A 21,762-nucleotide genomic window follows, 5' to 3' on the forward strand; every position below is an offset into this window, starting at 1 on the left:
CCTCAGCAGCTGGGCCTCCTCCAGAGCATCCTCTGAGCACCAGCTGGGCAGCACCCACAGCTGCCCACACACAAGCCTCCAAGTGAAGGGGAGAGAGGGAGTGGTGTCCCTGTGTCAGAGGAGAAAACATCAATAATGAGGCATCAGTAGCTCATAAAGGAAAAGCAAGGCTGTTCTCAATTAATTCAGATCTAGATTAAGCAAGAGAGGTGAGCAACAGCGTGGGCTGAACCCATATAAAGTTATTGGCTCAAATAGATTGAAAAAAAAATAAATTAAAAGAAAAAAAGAGAGAGAGAGAGAGAGAGAGAGAGAGAAAGAGAAAGAAAGAAGAAATACCGTATTCTGGTTTGGTTTGTTTATTCAGAAATAGAGAAAAATAAAACATAAGCACTAGGACAAAATATGCTAGCTCTAAATTCTGCCTTAGATGATGATTTTATTAGCAAAGAATCTGGATCTCAAGTTATGTCTCAAAACAACACAAAACCAGATGCAGAGGTCAGTACTCTCCTGCCTAATAACAATGCTTTCAGTGACATCCTTAAGGAAGAGATGGACTCATCAGTACTGCAAGAGACATTTCAAATAAATTTGGACAGCAAAGAAGACAGCAAAATTTTGCTATTAGAATCCGCAATTTGAGACAGAGCATAATGAAAGCTCTGTTCCAAATGCAATCCCATGACATCACTAAGACTCAACAATTAACATCAGCTGCTTCTCAAGTAGTTTGAAAAATGGAGATAAAGTCATAAGTCATCCCATAAGAATAATCTGTGCTATCCTGAAAAAAATAGGTGTTTGAAGACTCAACATAAAGCCATTTCCAAAGGGAATAACAGCAAAACTAGTAGGAAATAAAGAACGATGTAGAAGTCATACAAGTTGAAGTGTTCGTGACAGAACTAAGACTAATGTCAGAAAAATAAACTATTGCCTCAGAATCAAGTCCTATGGACAAAACACTCTTCTCTACCAACCAAAGATATCTTGAAAGTTAGCTGACAGAAACAGATTCAAATTTTCCAAATCTGGAAGGGACTACCAATTCCAGAGAATAATTTGGATACAACAACAGTGTTGTCCACATTAAAATGTTGTCCACAGTGCTGGGGAGCACAAGGACCAGATGTCATCTGTTGTTTGGCTTAAAATCTTCTCTTCGTTACACCCAAGGCAAGCAAAATTTCCCTTTAAAGAACAGATCTACGAGGGGGAGCTGCCAAGGGGTACACAGAAGGTGAGAGCTAACTATGAGGAATGAAAGTGTACAGGTCGAGGTCTGCCTCACCAGGTGTCCCCAGCTGCTGAGCAGTTACAACTGCTCTGACAGGAGCTAGAACCACATAGGCAGGCACAGATATCTCACAGGGAGCAAAACTGGAGACAAGTGAATGAGACACCCCACACACCATCCACAGATCGACTTCTGGTCACCCAAGTACAACGTGTGGATGCTGCATGTGTCTCCTCCAGCCCCGTTCCTACGGACATGGCAGGCACTGCAGGCACATCAGTGGTACTGTAGCTTGCTTCAAGCAAGACAGGTCTCTTACCCAAAGCCGCAATCTAGACATGGCTCATGTCTGGCAGACTGTCTCCCAAGAGGACTTCTTGGCTTTGCTTGTTATTATTTGTCCTGGAGCAAAAGCTGATGAGGTTCCACCATGAAAAACGCCTCTGACAGTCCCTGCTCATTACCGGTATTTAAGATCTCATAGCAACATGCCAGTGTTGGAGATTATTACGACCTTTTGCAGTTCAAACTAGACAAATATGGTACTGCAGCCATTCTGAAGGGGCACAGTGGAAGCAGAATGGAGCCTCTAATACCATGGGGAACCCTCTCTTATCTTTAAAGTAAGCTACAAATAAATGGCATTTGGCAGTTGAGTGTGCTTATCAGCCACACTGATGGTAAAAAGAAACTCCTTTAACTCTTGAAAGCCAAACTCAAGTGAAAAAAAAATAAAATGCTTCAGACAGTTTCTACTTGTGGTCTCATGGTGTTGATGTAGGAGTATGAATGCCAACATATCTGAGTTGGTTGGATGGGATGACCAAGAAATGTCATCATGACCCGAGGGCAGGTGGTTGCAGCACATTTGCACTTAAACAGCAAGAACTGAAGGACAGAAAAGCACAGTAATGAAGTCTTTGTGTTTAGGGAATGTTCAGGGAATCCCAAAGAAAGTACAAGGCTGGTGCCAGCTGAGTGGATAGGAAGGAAGTAAGAGAGGAGGAAACTGAAGGACATGGAGGAGCTCACGGCTGTGGAGGAGCTCCTGACTGCTGCTCACCCCTGTTTCAGGGTGACCAGGGGAAGGCACAGGGGGTAGAAGCCATGGGCAGGCTCCTTTCCCTGCTGCATCACACTCCCAGCTGTGAGTTTGCTTTGTGGGTTTAGTTTCCTCTCCCATCCAGGAGCCTCCAGCCCACATGAGACCATGACCCATACATAGCAGGCTCCCCACAGCTCCCAAGAGGGGTGACCACAGGTTTTTAGAGGAAATCACAGTCAAAGCTTGGTCCCTGCCTGCTGACCTGGCCTGAGTGACTCAAGCAGGGAGGTGAAGACTGCATTAGCAAATATTGTGGCTGTGTTTGTGGTGCTGGAGCTCGGCAATCAGGAAGCAGCTCATCTTTCTGGTGACACAGCCTCTCAACCCTCCAGGTCTAGGGACTTGCTGCTCTCCTCCACTTCCACCCCATGTGCCAGTGGCCTGGCTCTGATCCTGCCTTCTCTAATAGGAATATAAATTCCATGACAACATTTTCCTACCTTCAAAACACCCACATTTTGCTGGGGGATGCAATGAGAGAACAGAAGACGCACAATAACCACTAGAAGATGTGCAACAGCCTCTTGATGTGGTTGCTTGACTGCCTGGAGACAACCAGGCTGCTGATGAGCATTGTTGAGCAGGAGCCAATGGCACAGCACTGTTATTTTGCTCACAGTCTTTTGATTGCACCAAATTTATGGCCATAAGATTTGATATCATGCAGCTCAAACAACTTGAGGCCTGACACCATTGCCCTGCTACCATCAAGACCAGGAACTATCTTTTGGCTTAAGATCTTCTGCTGGAAAGGCAGCCAGTCTGCCTGCCAAGCTATCAAGGAGAATTCTATCTTTGCCCTCTGTAATTTTTTCCAGCACAGTCAGTGTTGAGATATGGGCCGGTCCACATTTGAGGAGATCTAGCTTTAATGTCCAGCCTTTCATTCTCACTATTTTAATTTCTCTACTACATAAAAGTACTCCCAAGTGCTTACTTTTTGTTTTGGTTTTTGCAAGGAAGCATGCCTTCTGCAATCATGTGCAAGTGTGTGCTCCTCATGCCTTCATAATTAGTGGAACAAATTCAGGCAAATTTGACAGGCAGCTAGTGGCCTTAGGAGCTGTGTTTTGAAGATGTTTAAATGTCAGATAAACATGTGGGAGGAGATAAACTCTGCTGGTTTCTCCCCCTCCACATAAGAAATCAGAAAATGCCTCTGGGTAAGAATGTGAAAAAAACTTCTCTTGGTGCCCACACATCTGTAGCAAAAGAGGATCTGGGAGGGGACCCATTACTCAGACCTCCATTATCTCAGTTAAAATATTGACCCACCAGGAGACACCCCCTTGGCGCCCTTGCAGGGAACAGGATGTCCACCCCACAAGCTCCTTATCTCTGGTAATGAACCCTCCTGTGGTCTCACATCCACAAGACGATGCTTCCCAGTGCTTGGTCTCCTGGACCTTGCTGTCATGAGGATATCAGTGCCTGGAGATGAGCGGAGACCTCTGAACCTGGCATGCACAGCACTCGGATGCCCTCCCCTCCCTCTAGATCTGTGTGCATCACACTGATTTTGCAAAGGGAATTTTCCAGGATAAACAGCTGAGATGAACTAATGGAAATCTTTGGCTTGTTAACCCTCGTTAAAGGCACTGGCAAAAGCACGGGACTCTGCATTTCGGCAGGGGCAGCCTGGGTCGGGTTTAACGAGGGCTGCGGCGGCCGATGGATGCTGCTGGGCAGGAGGCGTGGGTGCCGTGCTGGGGCTGTGCAGGTGACGGCGGCGGTGGGGCTCGCAGGGCTGGACAGCCTGTTCTCCAGTCTTTCAGCCCAATTAACATCACCTCGGAGAATGAGGTCATCGTAGCGGGCCAGACAGTCTGGGAAAACACTTTCACAGCTCCAGGAGGATTTCCTTTTTCCTCTTTTCAATTGTTCCTCTGTGCTGCCTCGCTCCGCTCCCCCTCCCCATCCGTGTCCTCAGGCCTCCTTTGCACTTGGACAGAGGCGGGCTGCTGGGTGCTGCTCACCCGTCCCTTTGGGAGCAATCACCACCTTCAGGAGATGCTCAGGTGCTTGGGGAGACCCTGGTCTCTGCGGTGAGTTCTGCTCTGCCCGTGCTGTCATCTGAAGGAGGTGGCTGCAGAGCTGCTCCCGGCTGCCTCCGGTCAGCCCCAACCAGCTTGTCCTCCTCGGGACTGGTGGGGAGTGACAGGACCAGTAGCTCTGTCCTCATCCTCCTCAGGGTCACCCATGTAGGGCAATGACAACAGCTCAGCATGACAGGGAGGAGGGTTTCTATATGTTGTCCCCAAGAGCATGGAAGACTCCTACAATAGATGTATTCAGAGTAAATATTTATCTGAAAAAAAGTTTTACCACAGCATTTGCAAGGATTGCACCGAGGCTGCCTCTGCTTCCTCACTGCAGCTCTCACGTCCCAAGGTGCCACATCTGGCAGTGTGCCCCACGGCCTGCCCATGGGTCCCCCACTCTTTCTGTGGGTCCCTCCTGCCCTGCCATTGCAGCCACCCCTGCCCTCCAGGTCCCTGCATAGCTGCCCAGCTGATGGCTCTGGTGATGGTGCCCCACTGCAGGTGCCCCACTGCCCTTCAGCTTGCTGGGGAAGCAGACAGCATTTTGGAAGCAGAACCACCTGCATGGCAAGGGGCTGGCTCAGGCAGAGTGGGATTGAATGGTGCCAGAGCAGGGCCGGCTGGTTCACAGCACCATCCCCAGCACTGCCCAGTGCCCCTGCAAGTGGCCTGCCTTGCCCAGCGCCCAGCCCTGCCCACATCCCTGCCCCTGGCTTCGCACCCACGGGCAGCAGGAGCCCGCGGGCCACAGCTCTGCCTGCATCGCGTGGCATTTTTTCAGCAGCATTGCTCTCCAGGTCTTGTCTTGGACATCAAGGGTCTTGTTCTGAGCCCCCCAGCTTTGGGTTGCTCTCCTCTGAGCTGCTCAGGTGCCACATGGCCTGCACGGTGCTTGAGGAGCCACAGTGAATGAAGAAGGGGAGCCCAGCGCACAGCCCAGCCCCACACCATGTAGCGTGGCTGGGTTTGGGGCACAGGAAGGATGTTTGAAGAGCTCATGTGTCTGTGGCTCTCCAAGGGATCACACTCTAGCTTTGGGCCCCCCTTCATTCAGGCAGGGCAGCATCCGGTATGGCCAAGGCACTGAGCGAGGCCCTCAGGACTCATGGGCTGAGGTGGTCTTGACGTTCCTGGACCAGGCCAGCTCCGGAGGGAAAACATGCACCAGAGCCACCACCCAGAGCTCCCAGAGCATTCAGGGACAGGACATCTGCACATTCTCTTTCACAAAGCAGCTGCCAGACTTGTCTGTGGTTCCACCATGCCCCAGGCACTTACACTCACAAGCCTTCCTATCCCTTCTGCATCGCAATGTTTATTCCCACCAGTGCTCACCATCTCTCCACACCTCGAAAAGTGCTCCCAGATGCAGCGTCGCTCTCCCCTCAAGCTCGCCGCCTGCCCTCTGCTCAGAGGCCGTGTTCCAGCGTGCGTCTGCCAGGCTGCCTTTAGACATGACCTCAGGCCAGTGTGCAACATGCTCCAGAGGTGCCTGTTTTCTTCTGGGGAGAATCCACAGAGCAACTCGGACACAGGGATACACAAACCCGTCTGATATGTTCAAAGAATTACCGAGCATCTGCAAAGAGACTGAAAGAAAAACAAACATGCGGATGAAAGGATTCTTGTAACATGACAAAGAGGGAAAAAAAGGAGAAAGGGATGAATAAGGCCACCCAGACAGGTCCTGGGCTTTTTGGGAGCCCACCATCCTCTCAAAGAGGGCTACCTCAGCACCTGCACCATGGCCAGAGACTGTCACCACCTGCCTGTACCCTCTGCCTCTCTGCTGCAAAGCATGCATCCCAACATGACGTTGGTGTGATTCCATCCTCTCAGAGCTCCTTTCTGCAATGCAGGGACATTGCTCCCTACCTCCCTGACCTCTGCCCTGGCCATGCAGGGTGGTTGATGGCTCTACAGCTAAGAAATGTGCCTCGTATCACATCCTGTTGCTTTTGTACCCTCCCCAGAAACTCTTCTCTCCTTTACCAAGGAGTATGAAACAGGCACCTCAGCAGACCTTTCTTACTGTCCATGGCATCAGCCATCAGTGACATCCATCCATGTTCCAGTCTTCCACAGCTTGCTCCATTGACATTCAGAAGTCCCCTAAGCTATTGTTCAACAGCTCCTTTCTCCTGTCACAATAGCAAACACATTTTTTCATCCATTAAAAATAAATAAATAAAAGAAGGCCGCCCATGGTCTTCCAGAATAACCAGGGGAACTGCAGTTCTAGCTATACCCGAGGGGCCCATTGGAGGAGGATGGTGACAGCAGTTCCCACCCCTCTGGAGGTGCTCAGGACAGGTCTACCAACCCCATGCTGCAGTGCAGAGTTTCCAGGCAGTGAGGACTCTCCAGCTCCTGTGTTGTGCAACCCCCTGTAGCCCCCAACAAGGAGCAGGGATGGGGCTGTAGATTTCTAGGAAAACCACCCTCTGCAGCCTGGAGCCCTGCCTGCGCTCCCAGCTGCAGCTCTGCCTCCTCTCACAGAGCCCAGATGCTGTCTTCAGGTGGGGATGCTTTGCTCTGGGATGCAAAGTTACGGCCCTGCTTTGGGGCTCAGAGATGCTGGCCGCTGTTGCAAGGGTCAGGCTCATGGCAGGAGACATCTGGTTCACCAAAAGATGGGCAATGAGGGAGGGTTACACCCGTGGACCAAGCAGCATTGCTGCAGCCAGGCGCTGACCACGGGCACAGAAAGGTACCTGCGCTGCCACGGCCAGCACAGAGGGAAGCTGTGATGGGCACAGCTGGCTCACGGGTGGCACTCAGAGCCCTGCTGCATGAAGGATGTGGTGGTGCAGCACCAGCAGCACGCTGGGAACCGTCTCAGGCAGAGGAGAGCCTTAATGCTGCACAGGGCTGAGCAGGGAGCTGAGCCAGTGGGAAGTGGGCTGCCACCAGCACTGGCTTTTGCCCTGAGCTGCCTTGGCATGCAGCTGGACAAGGGGGTGCAGGCAGATGGGAAGCAGAGCTCTGCAGAGAAGGGAGGAAGACAGAGCCTTTAGTGGCTTTAACCTTTGGACAGATTCTGCTGGCTTATAAAACAAACCAGGTCCAGGTCCAGACACTGCTTGAAGCACGGCTGGACAACGGGTCCTGCTCTGATCGGGTCTCGGGGCAGAGCTTGGCCCCAAGGGCTGTCCAAGGGGGAAAGGAGGAGGCCCCTGGCAGGGAACCTGTGCCCACCACATGTCCTCTCCACAGGGGCCCTTGGGTACTCCTGTCCTTATCCCTGCCCCTCCTTTTCTCCCACCACAGCCATCCCCCGACACATCGGCCAAAGCCTTGCGGCAGCTGAGCCTCATTGCAGCTGTTTTGGTGGGCACTACTTGTCCCTGTGAAGGTGACACCACCTGGGCACAGCACGGCCTCTCTGCAGGGCTCCTCGAGGACCCTCATCCCTGGGAAACATGGGATGGGGAGAAGATGTGGCCTGATGTGGCACCATCAGCCAGTGTCAGCACAGGGCACCCTGAGCACAGCAGCTTATGGGGACAGACAGCCAGGCATGGGCAACATGACATGCAGATTGAAGCTCTTCTGGGGCTGCACAGCCATCGGTGCTCCCAGATCCCAGGCCGAGCTCTTGAGTCAGTGAGTGCCAGGACCATTAATAGTGCAGTGACAGTGTTTAAATTGGAGCTGCCACTGCCGCAGACACAATAACTCCTCATGCCTGAGGAACTGATTAGCAATGGCCCCATGCTGCATTCTCCTTCACCCTCTGTGGAGTCTCTCTGAGGGGAAAGGGCTCAAACCCAACGTCTCAGGCTGTGGTGCACCCTGCCCTCGCCAGCACCATCCCTGTAGTGGTGACCTGTACCAGTTCCTGTGTGTCCAAAAGCTGGAGCCCCTTCTGCAGAGCTTCAGGGCTGCGCTGTGACTTATTGTCGAGTGTTTACTGTCATTGCCGGGGAGACATTAGTTCAGATTATGTCAAAACAAAGTTATTCCAAGCTCAATCCTAGAGAAAAATATTATTGTAAGCAGTGATTGGCGAGGGGCGGCGTGTCCACCGCCAGCAATCCCAAAGCCCACGGGGTGGGGGGAGATAGGATCTTTGTTTTCAAGCCAGGCTCCCAGCCAAGAGCAGCCAAAGCCGAGGTAGAAGGGAGATTTTGTGAGGCAGCCAGCAATTCAGGTCAAAGCTTCATCTCCTCCAGAAAAAAAAAAAAAAAAGAAAAAAAAAATTCCTTTAAACTGTAAAGAGAAAGTCCTGTTCCAGCTCCAGCCGTAGCCAGAGAGCATATGTGCCATATTGTCCAGGAATTGAATGTAAGGAATCCAGATATGCCATGTTATCCAAGAATCACATGTAGGAAATCCAGGAGTGACTTGTTATCTAGGAATCACATGCTGGGAAGCCAGACACAGCCTGTTAGACAGGGCTTGTATGCAAGGAATCCAGATGTGGCACATCAGCCGGGGGCAGGGCGCAAGGATCCAGATGTGTTGCATTCCCCCAGAGCTGTGCGTGGGGATGGGGAGCAGGCAAACACATGCAGGCTGCACCCTGCACGGAAGCGCAGGTACCCAGCTGGCTCCTGCCTTAGCTCAGAAACAGACAAATGCAAAAAGCAGCTTCAAAAGCAGGGGCTGAGCCGAGCCAGTCACGAGCTAGTAGTGTGGGGGGCCAGCTTGCAGCTGGGCAGAGAAGAACAAGCTAGGAGAGGAGGCTATGTATGTTCTCAAATCTCAACATGGGCTCAGACTCTGGCTCTGGAGTGGGGAGGTCGTCAGGGAGAAGTGGTGATCCTTTTTGCTGGTGCTAGACACTGACCCTAGAGCCACCAAACAGCATCCAGGAGCAGGAGGGACCTTGCGGGCTGGTCCAGGCTTGGCAGATGGAAGGAGATGCACCAAGGAGAACAGACAAGGGTATGAATGAGCCTCAAGAGGTGCAAATAAGGACAGCAAAACGCAGGCAAAGTCTCAGGAGACATTCCCAGACGGTGAGATAGAAGTGGGCAGTGGACACCTCTTGCCAGGGCTGGCAGGGCTGGGTGGGAGTGATGGAGCCGGCTCCCTGGGGTGGACAGGGACAGGGCTCAGAGCAGGGTGCCCAGCCCCGGGGAGCTGGAGGTGTTTCCCAACCCATCACCCCTCATCCCACCCCAGGGCAGCACCCAGGACGTGGGCACTGCAAGAGGCTCTGTCTCCAAAAGCAAGCCAGCAGGGATGCTGCCACCACCCCAGCATCCCAGGACCCCTTTCCTGATCCCACTGAGAAATCCTGGGTGATGCTGGGTGAAAGGAGACCATCCCCCATACATCTCCATGGCATGGATGGGGCACCTCCACAGGGCCACCCATCGCAGCCACAGCTGCCAAGCTCCACTCCACCGCCAGCTTGCAAGGTATGCACAGCATCAGGGAGCCAGGCCGGCAACTTCCTGGCCTTCAGGACCAAGCCTGGAGCTGCTCCTTACAGCCCCCTCCCCAAAGCTGTGAGCTTCCCATAACAGTGCCCTACAGGGCTCAGGTGCACTGCTGTGACCATATCCCCTCCTTCCCATGGTGTGCTTTCTTCTCAGCTTCTTCTCACAGCATCTATTTTTGTCCCCCCCCTACCCACCTCCCATTGAACCTATGCCAAAGAAATAAAGCACAGGGCAGCTCTGGGCACTGGCCAAAGCAAGAGCTGTGCAAATGGCATCAGGCAAAGTGCCCAGTATTATTCTGGCACTGAAACAGCCCCTTTAGAGACTGGCCAGAGCCCTCCCCGTCCCCAGAGCTCCTGGAGGAAGGGGCGCCTAGAGGCTGGCCAAAGTCATGGCGATGCTCAGACCCAGCATCCTGCAAGCACATCTCTTCTGCTCCTGTTCCTGCCATGCTAAAAAGTCTCCTGGTGCCACAGGCATTGGGGCTCAGATGGGCTAGAAGGCAGGAGAGAGGGAGAGGCCCATTCCTTTCCACAGCCAGGTGGCTGCACACTGGTAACCAAAGGCTGTCCTCAGGGCCATGGGGCAGGGCATGAGGGGTCTGTTTGGCTACATTAAATCTCACGTACTCTGTCCCCAGCCTTGTCTGCCACTTGTCATTATCATGTTTGGTGGCTCATATCTCTATATCCCATAGCATCTTCCATTCCTCTTCACTGTCTTGTCCATCTCCTGTATCATCTCCAGTGCTCTGCAGATGATTTCCTCTGCAAGTGGCTGCTGCTCTTTGCTGCTGGACCTGGACCCTCTCTTGTGAGCACTCTACCCTTCTGCAGGGCTGGATGCCCCCTGCCCCAGGGAAAAGCCCTTTACCCCAGTGAAGCTGCACTGTCCCCTCTTGGCAGCCCATCACTGCTGGGAAGGAAGGGGACACGTGCAGGCACTTGCTCCTGCTCTGGGAACTGCTGATCCTTCTGGACCTCCTGGAGATGCACTCAGAAATGTGATGGAGCTGTGGCTTGTGAGCAGACACCATGCCCTGCTCAGAGAATGAAGCTTCCTCCTCTCCTCTGCAGCTCCTGGCCTTGCACCAAGCCAAAGCAATCCTGTCCTTACCCTGCTCCCCAGTCCGGGTACCAGAGCTGGCACTCGTTTGCTCATGTGCCTGCACCCCCATCCATGAGAGCCATAACAGCAGAGAGGTGACGACTGGTGTTCCATCCTCTCAAGGATTTGGGACATGGATTTGTGTCCTCCCAGCCCCAGGAGATGCAACATGGTCCCAGATCCTGCAGATCATTCACAGCACTGCCACCCTGGTGCTAGCTTCACTGCCTGCAGCCCCAAGGTGGATCAGAAACCCCCTTCCAACAAGAATCTGTGCATACCATGAGCACACCAGCTGGTTCCTCACAAAGGCTGCGAAGGAATGGGATGCACACCGTGATTTCTCCTACAAGCTGACCCAAAGCCTGGCCTGCAGAAAGGCTTTGTGCTGCTGCGCCAAAGCTCCAGGCAGCAGCGAATCCTCCCCCCATCCAAAAAGCTCCTCCAGTGTCCAGTGGCCCTTGAGGAGTGGGAAACTGCAGCTTGTTTCAAGGCTGAGTTTGTCTAAATGAGGCTTCCAGCCAGTTGACTGTAACATACATTTGTCAATGCTCCTGAAAGCCTCCCCCACCAGGAAACATTTTTATGTTCAAGTACCTATAAAAGTGGTCACGTCACCTCCCAGGCTTCTCTTAGCAAGTGGCACAAGCTGAGCCCAGCGCAGCTCATTTCCCAGCCCCTTGGACCAGGGGACCACAATAAGTGGACATCAAGTCTGGTTGCAGTCCCCCCTCCTCAGCCTTCAAACTCCAGCTCCTGGCAGGTCTCCAAGGGCTCAATATTGTCATGTCTTTCCAAGAGTTGTTCAATGTCAGTGTCAGCATTTCAGGGATTCTTCCAGCAGCTCATTCTTGGCTCAAGGGTATAAGTTAACCGGGCCTGTTGGTCTGAGGTTGCACAGCCTTCTCCATCACAGATGTAAATATTTTAGCCCCCTCAGGGGTGAACGCTTCTTTATGCTTCAACCCAAGCACAGACTGGACTCATCTGTTGCATTCTTCTGGTTTTGCTTCTTACCGTTTGACTCCATGTGTTTTGCATAGGGCTGAGATTGGGGGTTGGCTTGGTTTGGTCATCTTTAACATACATTTCTAGACTTCTCACTGCCATTAGGCAGTGAAAGCTCATTGATTTGTTTGGTTTTCCCCTTCTGTTACCTGCACAGTTTAACCAGCAGTTCTTTAGGTCGCTGCAGGCCTCCCTTCTCCCCACCTTTCAGGACAGTGCCAGCTTCTCCATCCCATGAGTAAGACCCCTTTTTGGGCACACCCAATTTGTCCGGTGCAGCAATGCCCAGCTCTGCAGGAAGCCTGCTCCGTGCAGGAGGAGATGCGTCCTGCCTGCTCTACACGAGCAGGACAGGGGGGAGCACCCCATGGGCTCTGCTTGAAGCACTAACCCTGGAAATTTCCTCACCGCTCCTACAATTCCCGGGCAGTAGTAGGACCATGACCAGTTTTTAGGGGTCTTGAGAAACTGAATAGCGCAATTTTGGTGCTCAGTAACAGCTGGAGGAAGTGACCCCCACCCCGTGTCTGCTCACAAGCTGACAGAGCTCTTCCCAAGGCAGGAGAGAGCTTGAGCCATGGCTCACCTCGTCTGATCACACCTCCCCAGCAGGATGGAGCAGCCCGGCCTGGAGGTCTTCACCTTTCCAAGGTCCTCACCAGCTGGCATTGTCCCACAGACCAGAAAGGTCTCTTTTCTCCTCTGACGGCCACTGCTCCATGCTGCCAGCTCTCCCACTGGCTGACTGGGGCTGCTCAGCATGAGTCACCGCTCCACAAAGCATGGTAGAAGCAAAACAGAGAGGATGAGGAAGAGAAGAAAGCACGTTACCCTCTCTGGGCAGGGACATGGGCCTTCACTCAGCTGCCTTCCCTCCATGACAGCCTCTGGCCAGGCTCATGCCTGGTTCCCACCTGCAGCACACCTCAGGGCACCGCTGTCCTCCCCCCGGCCACCACCACCCCTGTTACACATCCAAACCACCACTGACAGCTTTTTCCCTGGGAGAATTATTTTGGTCTATGAAATCATGGCTTTGGGGCACTGCTGGGATGTCCTTGAATGAGTCCCAGCTTTTGCTAACGCCTCCCACTCTAAATTTACAGTCCCAGTCAGTCATGCCAGCGATTGTTTCACATTTTAGAAAATTGACCTTTCAGATATCCAAATAAACACGTTGTTCATTGATGTCCAATGTGAGCACAGCCACGCTGCTCTCCGGTGCCTACAGATCCCCGCGCCTGAGAGCAGCAATTAACTCGTCATTAGCGGAGCAGAGTCTGCTCACTCATCACCCTGACAGTGTCCAGAGCTTTCCGCCATGACCAGCTCTTATCTGCAGTTTTCAGAGACTCTCAAAAAGTCACATTATTGGCTGCAGAAGATATTCGCCGAGTGTCTACCAGGCGTCTCCAGGCGAAGAACTCTTTCCCCCTGCAAGCCTTTCCTGCAGGCTGGAACCGCATTTCTCCCACACGCGCCTGCCTCTAACAAAGCAGCTCTGCTGCCTCCAGGTGCCAGAGCCATGGCTGGGCCGTGGCCGTGCCTGTTCCTCTCGTCCCCCCGTTCGGTGAGCGGTGTGCCTCCCCACAGCTGCCCCGTGCCTGGGGTCACGGTGATGATGGATATTTTTATCAGCTGTTCCAGTGCCTGAACAAGCCCTCCAGGCAATAGCACTTCATTCGTTGCTCATCCCATTCCCACCCCCACCCCCCTCCATGAGGCAATAAAATACTTTACCTTTGTTTTTTGGGTTTGTTTGTTTTTTTGGCCATTATTTGCCATGGACTGCTCTGTAAACCCCCCAGATTCCTCCAAAGCCAGATGGGTCCTTTGCCATGTAATCAGCAGCCCTGGGGAGCAAGTCCCTCCCATCAGCTTTCATCCCCCAGCGCCGGTTTGTTTGCCGTAACTCACACTGTTCCTGGCCGTGGTTTCACTAGACTGACTGCTGCCACTATATTTGTATTGTGGGTTGGGTAATAGCATGAGGACACTTCGTGTTTCTAAAACCAGCTATTTTGGGGATATGTTTGTAGCAATCCTGCAGCTGAGGTCAGCCTTCCAACCACATGCACACACCGGCCTCCTGGAGACTGCCTTTCCCTGTCTCATCCTATGGGACATGCACTGGCTCCCAGCTCTGAGCCAAGGGGCTCGTCCCCCCATTGCAGGTCACCCACAGGGGAGCCACCCAGCAGCAGCTGACGTGGGGTGCTGTGCCCACCAGGCTCCCCTCACTCACACATATGGTCCACGCCAACCTCCCAAGGCCTCCTTTATCTCCCAGGTGGGAGGGATGAAAGCCCCTTACTTGCAGGAGGAAGTCTGGCAGGGTTTGGAAGACAAGTTTATGAGGCCTCCACATGCTCTTGGGCCTTGGTGGTGCTCTGCTAGGTGCTGGGGATGATGCAGGTGGTGCTTGTTGTTGGCCACACCAAGGACCACTGCTGCAGAAAGCCCTTCCAGTACTGCCCCACATTTTCCACCCCCATGTCATCCAATCGCACATTCAGCTGCTCCAGTAGCGGCGGTGCGAACCTGGCTCCAGCATGTTGGATGGATCATCCTATCTCAATGCACCTCCCATGGCATCCAGCTGCCTCTGTGGGGACTGACCAGGGCATGGGTACAGTGACCTCCCCTCCCACGGGGCAACACCTCCAGCATGAGGCCCTACACCAGGCCAAGCACTCTGTGCCATGTAGGAGAGGGCCAGGTCCCACCACATCGAAATGGACTCTGCTGAAGGACGTTCCCACAGGCCTCAGGCAGAGCCATAGCTTCCCTCAGGCACTCACGGGGCATCTCCTTCACACCAGGGAAAGGGGATGGGAAAAGTTGTTGGCTCCCACACAACCCCAGCCTCTTCCAGGGCAGACCCTGGGCCCCAGGGCAGACCCCTTGCCTCACAGCTCTGCAGCACATTGTGCTGTCAGGCCCAGGACATGGAAGGCAGCGCCCAGGTGCAGAGGACCAGGTGGAAAGGTCTGTCCAGGCTGCTTCTGGTAGCAGGTGAAGGGGTCTGGGGGGGCTCGCTGATCCCCGTGGGTGCAGAGCAGATCGTCTCCAGCATCTGCGGCGCATCCAGCCAGAGCACCACGGGGCCATCACGCCGCGTTTCGGAGGCGCTGTCAGCAGTGACTCATGGAGTGAGAACACACAGTTCTGTGGGACCAGAGAGCCCAGGGAGACAACAACAGTCTGAGATTTATTCCACAAAGCAGCCTGAAAACAAACCCCAGGAATGTTTATTATTTTTCCTATGCAGCGGGGAAATAAAGCACAATTGTCTTGTGCTTGGAAATGCTGGCATCCCCACACACGGCTCCTCCGCGGAGATCGCAGCCACAGCTGGACGCTCCCAGCCCTCAGCCCAGGCTGCCTCCCTGCGGTCTGTGCCGTGGAGGAAGGGAGTTTTATGGAGTGGCTGAGCTGGAACCTGATGGGAAGGGTCACCCCGAGCCACAGGAGCACCTGCCATGGACACAGCCCCAGGAGAGGAACCCAGTAGTTTTGGGAATGGATCCCCACATGGAGAGCATGGTCATCCACCTGCACTGCTGGTCATGCATGCACGAGCCTGGGACTGGGACCAGCTGCTCCCAACCTAAAAACCATGAGACCCAGGTGCAGCGGGAGCAAGGGGACCAGGGGAGAGGAGGGAGAGAGATAACCAGAGCATTAGGAAGGGATGTAATTGCCCCCAACCCAAGTGTTGGTGGGCATGAAAGAGCATGGTGTGGGACTGCAGTGCCAGGATGCTCGTACTGACAGCACGCAGCGCACACTGGCTGCACCCTCCCTCGGCATCCTCTCCACACCCCCATGCATCCCCACCCAGTGGGCGCAGGCACCATCTCTGTCAGAGCTCCTGCTGCCAGACACCTGCCCCTCACATCACCAGGCAGCACCACCTCAGTCCAGGGTTCCTGCAGTGCCTGAGCGAGGTAACACTGGGGACATCAGCTGTTCTGCTCCAGCAGCACCCACCCCACCCCAAATCCTCTACAACAAGCAGCCGGCAGTTCTGGAGCCACCGAACAGGACGTCGGAGATGTCACAAGGCACACTAGGGCTTACCCAGTCCTGATGCCCTGCAGACCTCACTGAGACCATCACACTAGCACAGATTCACCCCAAAACCCAGCACATCCCATCCTGATGCTCTGTCTTGCTCCACTAATGTGCCCTTTCCAAGAGATTCCAGCCTCTGCATCCCTTCCTGGGGTGCCTGCCCTGAGGCTGCACCCCCCAGACCCGTCCCCCCTTTCCAGGGATCAGGAAGAATGGTGCTGGGACTGGGCTGTGTGTGGGGACTGGGGGCAAACACCACTGGTGATGAGCAGTGGGAGAAGGGCCCTTGGAAGGGCAGGCGTTGGCAGTGCTCTGACGGGCAGCTCATCACGATCCCAGCACATTGACAGGCAAGCACACAGGGCTGGGAAAGCCAAGGACAGGCTGCCCCAAAGGGTGGCTGAAGCCACTGAAAGTCAGTGGCAAGAAGGTAAGCGCCATAAAACTCCCAGATATGGAGACCAGCAGCAGCAAGTGGGAACCATGGGCAGCGCCAGCCCATGCACAGACATTTTGGCTGCCCCAGACCACGTTTTCCACACAGCGGCATCCCCCGGAGGAGCCAGGCTCTTGGCCAGGCCCCTCGTGCAAGATTTTCCAGCTTTGACCTCAGCCCTGCCGCGGTGCACGCAGCCTCGGCAGCCTGGAGGGCTGGAGCTGGTCCCGCTCCCTGCCCTGTCTCGCAGGGCCCAGCCCTCTCCGAATCAAGAATGTTTATTTAAAACAATTTGGGGAAGAAAATAAAAAAGAAAAAAGAGAGAAAAAAAAAAAAAAAGCCTTTGCGTAGAGCTAGGGAAGCCCTGAGACAACAAATGAGCATGAGTGTGATACTCAGCTTCAAAAGGGCAGTCAGAACCGGTCTGTGCCTCATAAAATAATGGGTGAGTATTAGGAAAAGATCCTTAAATACCACAGATAAAAAAAGCAAAAGCATCTGGCATGGCCTGTTTGCAAAGAACATCTCTTGCCTGAGAAACTTAATTGTTTTGTCAGAAAAAATTACTGGACGAGGCCAATTAGAGTGGGATTTTGGTTCAGTGCCTGGTCTGATGGCCCTGAAGATTAGCAGGCACACGCATCCCAGTGTCCCAAGCAATGTCACACCAGCCCTGCCCCAACCTATGGAGCAGCACAGGGACCTGCAGTAGGACACAGAGCTGAGTCCCGGCTCACGCAGCGTCCCCAGGGTGGGGAACAGGGACAGCGGGTCCAGAGGGGCTGTGCTGCTGCCATGCAGAGCAGTTAAGCAAAGCCATTGGACCCCAGGAGCACACTGCTGGTCCGTGGAAAATGTTCTCTGAAGGGCCCAGGAAGCCACAATATGGAGAAAGCTCCAAGGGTTGGAGAGGACCTCAGGAAACGTGAGTTTGTACCAGGATGGGCAGCAGGACCAGCCCCGTTCCTGCAAACCTCCATTGTGGATTGCCCCATCTCCGGCAGCCCCGGCAACGCCATCTCACAGCACCTTCAGCCCCGTGGGCATGGTAGTCAGCGTGCCCCACCGTCACCTCTCAGGGGTGTGCCACCAGCAAGTGACAGCAGCTGAGGTTGGGCAGGGCCCATGGAGGCATCTGGTCCAGCCCCGCTGCACTGGCAGAGCAGGCTCAGCGCAGTCAGACTGGAGCTGTGCCCATTCTAGTCCCAAATGCCTCCAAGGATGGACATCCCACTGCCTCTCTGGGCCCTTACTCCAGTGTTTGGCCACTCTCGTGGGGAAAATAAAACCACCAGGAGAAATTCCGATGACAAGTCCCCATGTGGCACCCAGTCCCCATCATCTTTGGCAGCTCCCCTTCTCCACCTCACCTCCACAGCTGTGCTCCATCAGCCCAAGCAGCAGTTCTCTGTCTTCCTGGACAGCCCCACTGCACTGCCCAGCCAGTCCCAGGGCCAGCACTGCCCCGTACCCTGCTGCGAGGCCAGCTGGTGGTCAGCCAGGCGTGCAGGGGCTGTCGGGGGCTGTCAGGTGCTTGCCAGCAGCCTCTGCCCTGCGTGTCTCGGGGCTCAAGCTGCAGGGACTTGGTGTGAGTGGGCTCGGGGCCGAGGGGAGCGCAGAGGGCAGCAAGAGCAGTGCTGGAAGTGGAAAAGGTCAGACACAAGCAGCGGGAGGAATGGCTCTGGAACAGCCCTTAATAACGGAGAAATCCATTCATTGCAGACAGCAACTCAAAGCATGAGTGAAACCAGACCCCAGTGGGGAGATAACAGAACAATTACAGAGAAACTGGAATTCGGTTTGCTTGCACTCAGCTGGGGAAAGAGCAGACAAAATAACCAAAGACCTTCCACAAGTGCAGAGAGCTGTGGCACCAGCCCTTGCATCCACTGGAGCACACGGAGGTGGGCAGGGGGCAGAGGTGGGAAGGAAGCCTCAGGGAGGGCTGCACACGGTGTCCATGACCTCGTTAGTTTAATTAGCGGGTGGAGTTTTATACCAAACTGGTTGCAGTCATGGGGTCTGGGACACATCCCCAGTGCTTTGCAGCTTGACTATGAGGGGTGGCCTGAGGTGACTGGACCCCATAACTAAAAGCAGGAGGCTGAGATTAAGCAGGGACTTCCCAGGCAGGGCTGAGCTGGGCACACAGCAGGGGCAGGAGTTGGAGTCTCGTGGAGAATGGAGCCCAAAACACCGGCAGCACAGGTGCCAGCAGGGCTCTGGGTCCTGCTCCCCACCACTGCCATGTCCCACTGCTCACCCCACCAATACCCATTGCCCTTGCAGGCACTTGGCAGAGGGCAATCAGGGATAAGCCCAGGGACAGCAAATCCGCTCACTGACTGCTCCCTGAGCCGCACACCAGCAGTTTTAGGATGCACAGTTCAGGGCTACGTGTCCATGCCCACCAGCCCTGCACCCACGTAGTGCAGGTCCTGGAGCAAAGTGCCCTTTGCACAGCCCGGCCCTGCGTCCTGACAGCCTCAGAACCCCCCAGGACACGGGGGGCTTCCCTGGAGCTGCCCAGCTGGTTCCTGCACTGGGCTGCCAGTGCCCCTTGCACCGGCCTGGGAGCATGGCAGCAGGGTTTGGGATTATGGGGTGAAATACCACAGCATCAGATCCCTGGAACTGTCAAAACAGGACAGAAAATATAAACTGCAAAAAACACATCAGGGAGAGGGGATTTCCATCACCCTGACTCATCAGGCTTGGTAGGGGCTGCCCCAGCCTGGGGCTTGACCCCAGCCCCTGCATGGGGGCAGCTCCAGCATTGCATGCTCCCCTCTCCCCATCCAGCTCGGTGCAGAAGCCCCCAGTCCTAGGATGTGGTTGTCAGGAGAAGGGAAGCAGACCATAAATCACTGCAGCTGTGATGGGAGCTGGGCCCGGGCCATGGCCATGGCAGCCCCCTCTGCTCCCCTTGCCAAAGGGAACAAGCAGGGCACAGGGTGCTGGCTGTGCTGCCGGAGGACGCAATCCGTCTGCAATGCTGCTTGTCCAGCCAGGGGGCTGGGCAGCCGCGCTGTGTATTTATATCAAACGGGGGAAGGGTTGTAGTTTTTTTTTTTTTTTGGAGTACAGCAGGAAATAGCTGGGATAGTTACATACCTGGCGAGATGGCCGAGGAACCGGGGGCCAAGAAACATAGAAGATCTGGCATCACCCAGAGCATCAGTGCTGCACACATCTTGCAAGCATCCGGGGCTGCGTACGTGACAGGGCAGCGGGTCACAGCAAGGACCCCAAGTGTGGCCAGCACTTCAGAGCCCAGCAGCTGGCATGTGAGGGGTGGCCAGAGGCGAAGCCGTGAGCTCTGTGCTCCAGGCAGTGAAGTGCTCAGCAGCACGGCTCACAAGGGCAGCACACAGAGCCCAGCCAGCTTCCCACCATGGGCCGTGTTCGGACACCCTCTGTGTCCCCAGCACCCAGTCTGCCTGCACACCGACAGCCCTGTTAGGGACAAGGCTCCTCTGCAGCCCTTGAGAAGGAGGAAGGTCCAAAGCAGGAGCTGCAGAGCCGTGGTGCCTCCCCTGTCATGCTCATGGACACTACCGTGGAGCCTTTCAATGCTGCTGTGCTGAGGAGGAGCTGCCCACAGCCCACCAAGACCCAGCAGGAGACCTGGCGCTGGGCTGGTCTCTGGCGCTGGCAGGAGCCATGCTCGGGAGGAGGCTGGAGCAGGGACCTCCTCAGGTCTCCTCCACCCACCACCGCTGTCAGCTCTGCCTTGTACAAGAGCCAAGGCACGTTAAGTGCTGCCGTCCATCAGGACACCCCATGGTGATCCCCAGACATCCTTCTCCAAGGCCCTCTGTGCCAGCCAAAGGCTTACGGCCTCCAGACTTGAACTGTTGAGGGAGACCCAGCTGTGCCAACAAACAGGGACCAGGGCCCCCTGTGGTAAGCTGTCTCCAGCGGGGAGCAGCCACAAGTCCAGCGTGGTTTGAAGGGGGGGGCTGTCCCTGGCTTGGCTGAGCACATGAGGCCAGGTGGGCTGGGAGAGATCAGCCCTCAGCAGGATGAACCTGGATGAAGGCAGACGAAAACGATGGGATGAACCTGGAGAGACTCTCCTAGGGCTTTGGATATAGGATTCTCTTCCATCACTGTTACTTTGCTGTATCCCCACTGTTGTCATCTCAGTCCCAAATCACAAGGGTAGAATAATTGTCCTTGCCCTGCTGGGGCAACCAGGCCAGGTCGCTCCTGGTCCTGCTCCCCAGACCCTGCTCACCCCCACCATGTTTCTCTGCTCTCCCTTCACCCATGTCCCTCTTCCAATGCAGCAGCTCAGACTGGGTCCAAAGCCACAGGCTGTTTTTTTGTTTTGTTTTGTTTTCTAAGAAGGTCATTTCATCAATGTGTCAGGATTATTTTGAGCTCTGCATCAGTCCTTCAAGGCGTTTGCAGCTTCTCATGGGGCTGTGGAGTCTGGGGAGGAAACCAACATGGTCTGCCTTCAAGGACAAAGCAATGAGGATTGCTCTTTGGGAATCCCATTTGCACCCAGGCTGTAGAAGCCCCAGGTGCTCCTTGCTGAGCAGCACTGTGAAACAGCACGAGAAGCCTTCCTGCAGCCAGAGGTGTGGCAGGGGTCCTCTCGCCCACCTTCCCGCTCGCTGCAGGCAGTGCCTTCCCCTCCCTCTGCTCTGCAAGGTGGCTGCAGTGCCCCGGGGTCTGTCCCTGTACATGGCCACCACAGCCACCTGGAAAGCAGCAGAAAATCAGGGCCCACACAGGGTGACACATCCTCAAATACTTTCCCAGCTTACAGCAGTTTGCAGTTCATGGACCTCCTGAGCCAGAGCTGAGCCTTTTTATGTGATAATCCCCGGTGGATTTTTCTTCCATGAACTTGAGCTGAACCCACCCTTTGAACCCACGTGAGCTCTGAGTTTGCTTGTTCTCAGAGATAATCCACAATGAGATTGCTTCAGCCAGTGTTCAAGTGCCACAAGACAAAAGCCCATCAGGCTCAGCCCATCTGGGAACACGGGGTTCCTCCAAGCCCCCCTCGCCCCGACCTCCAACCCACTGGAGGCTGAGCAAGCTGCCCTGCCCAGGGAGGCATTGGCTGTGCTCCCAGCCAAATGCCAAAGCAAAAATGGAGAGAAACAAACCGAGCCATCCCAGAGCCAGTTGTGGTCACCCCTCCACCAGAGCAATGATCTCCAGGGACCACCTCCACCTTCTCTGCAGACCCCTGGAATTCTATTAGCCATCTCCAGCAGGTCACTCTACGTCTGTCCCTGCACTCATGTTACCCCGTCTCCAATGATTTAATGTCGTTTCCGCTGTCTGGGCCCCTCCTCCTTGTTCTTGAGATAATTGCAGAGATTTGGATTTTG

General features: G+C 54.5%; 1 long non-coding RNA gene across 2 annotated transcripts; it reads right to left on the reverse strand.

Moving 5' to 3' along the window:
- Positions 1–354: 354 nt before the first annotated feature.
- LOC137842237 (uncharacterized) lies at positions 355–13,953 on the reverse strand. 2 transcript variants are annotated; one of them, XR_011088975.1, is made up of 3 exons: positions 13,636–13,953; positions 5,723–5,977; positions 355–4,621 (listed from the first exon to the last, which is right to left on the reverse strand). It is a non-coding gene; the product is annotated as an uncharacterized lncRNA (long non-coding RNA). The 2 variants fall into 2 exon arrangements; XR_011088976.1 differs by lacking the exon at positions 13,636–13,953 and adding an exon at positions 12,482–13,619.
- Between the last annotated feature and the right edge of the window lie 7,809 nt (positions 13,954–21,762).

This window comes from Anas acuta, chromosome 19, assembly GCF_963932015.1.
Source record: "Anas acuta chromosome 19, bAnaAcu1.1, whole genome shotgun sequence".
Taxonomy (NCBI): domain Eukaryota; kingdom Metazoa; phylum Chordata; class Aves; order Anseriformes; family Anatidae; genus Anas; species Anas acuta.